The 1,745-nt window shown below is 38.7% G+C and overlaps 1 protein-coding gene and 1 long non-coding RNA gene across 5 annotated transcripts in view; both read left to right on the top strand.

The window, feature by feature from the left end:
• The window catches only part of LOC101572733 (N-acetylated-alpha-linked acidic dipeptidase 2), an 87,560-nt gene that overhangs the window by 78,244 nt on the left and 7,571 nt on the right, over window positions 1-1,745 (top strand). The gene's annotated exons all lie outside the window — the stretch shown is intronic.
• The window catches only part of LOC111812852, a 12,607-nt gene that overhangs the window by 4,957 nt on the left and 5,905 nt on the right, over window positions 1-1,745 (top strand). The gene's annotated exons all lie outside the window — the stretch shown is intronic.

The following is a 1,745-nucleotide window of genomic DNA, read 5'->3' as shown; positions in this document are numbered from 1 at the left end:
TCCCCAGCACTGGGATTACAAGTGTGCACCACCATGCCTGGTTTTGGGGCCGGCACAATGTGCCTAGGGTTCTGGGATTGGCAAACGATGATGTACCAAGGATCAGTCTCAGGTCCTTGTGCTTGCCAGGCAAGCGCTTAGACTGCCACGCTATCTACACAGGCCCTGATGTTGCTAGTTTAAGTGTATATAGTACTGTAGAAGTATTTTTTCCTTCATGATTGTAAGGGTTACTTGATGAAATGAATATTTCATTTTTTTAAAGTGAAATTAAGTTCATTAATTTATTTGTAATAGTTTATTGGTAAAATTTAGATATACGTGATAATATATTCATGTATATTATTGATCATAGGGAATTTGTACCTGTATATACTATATCTTGATGCCTCTTTTTTCCTCCAATGGCCTCCCTTAGCCCTTCTTCATTTACAAAGCTTTGTTTCCATTTTATCCTTTTTTTAAACTTTCTCCCATACTTCCTTTTCCCCTCCGCAATACCCTACTTCCTCTTTCTGTTGAACAATTCCTTCCTGTTTCACAATACCTATTATATACTTTAGTCATTCTTTATACTTTTAGTTTCTCACACCAGAGAAACAATGTAATGCTGAGAAGTGTCCAGCGCATTTTACTTAAGAGTATGGTCTCATGGTGCATCCATTTACCTAGAAATGTCTCCAGATTATCCTTCTTTATGGCTGAATAGTACTCCATTGAATAAAAAAAGACATCATTTTTATCCATTCACCATTTGATGGGCATCGGAGTTGTTTCTAAGATTTAGCTATTACAAACTGTGCCACTTTAAATAGAGGTGTGCAGGGCCAGCCAGATAGCTCAGCAGATGCAGTGACCAAGGTTTGATCTCCAGCGTGCCATGCTGGCCCTGCCCCCAAGGCACACTGAGAAGGTGGGTGATACTGGGTGTGGTGATGCAGGCCTGCAATCCCAGTGCTTGGGAGGCTGAAAACAGGAGGATCACTAGGAGTCTGATCTGTATAGTGAGACCCTATACTTAATATATTATGATAAATAAATGAGTAAATAAATAAATGTAGGTGTTCATATATAGCTGTGGCATGATTTTTTTTTAATTCATGCAGAAACATACCCACAATAGGAGTATCTGGATCAAGTGGGACCTCTACCTTAGTTTCTGAAGGGATCTCCAAGCTGATTAGTGCAGTGGTCTTATCGGCCTACACTCCCACCAGTCGTGGAGGAGGGCTTCTTTATCCCCGTGGCATTTGCTGTTGGTTGATTCCTTCATAAAAGCCAATCTTTCTGGGGTGAAATGGATTCTCTGAGTGGTTTTCACTTGCATCTCTCCAGTTACAAGTGATGTTGGATATTTTTCACATATTTATCTGCCATTTGTGTTTCTTCATCAGAAAAGTGTGCTTTCATCTAAGATGCCTGTTTTTGGGTTGCATCTTTAAATGTGAGGAGTCTGATTTCTTTCAGTTCCTTATACATTTTAGACGTTAGTCCTTTGACTGGAGGACAACTGGCTACAATTTTTGCCCATCCTGTGGTTTCTTTTGCTGTGCAAAAGCTTTTTAATAAGATGATATTTCAGTTGTTGATTCATGTTATTTCACATAAATTTGGAGGTTTGGTTTATGAAGACTTTGCCTCATGTGTATCTTCAGGAGTTCTACCTATTCTATCTTCCAGGAGATTTAGTCTTTCTGTTTTAATATTTATAACTTCAATCAATTTTGAATTTACTTTAGTGCATG

Source organism: Octodon degus, unplaced genomic scaffold, assembly GCF_000260255.1.
Source record: "Octodon degus isolate 3935 unplaced genomic scaffold, OctDeg1.0 scaffold00146, whole genome shotgun sequence".
Lineage (NCBI taxonomy): Eukaryota > Metazoa > Chordata > Mammalia > Rodentia > Octodontidae > Octodon > Octodon degus.
Note: the sequence above shows the minus strand (reverse complement) of the source record. Positions and strands in the feature narration are given on the sequence as shown.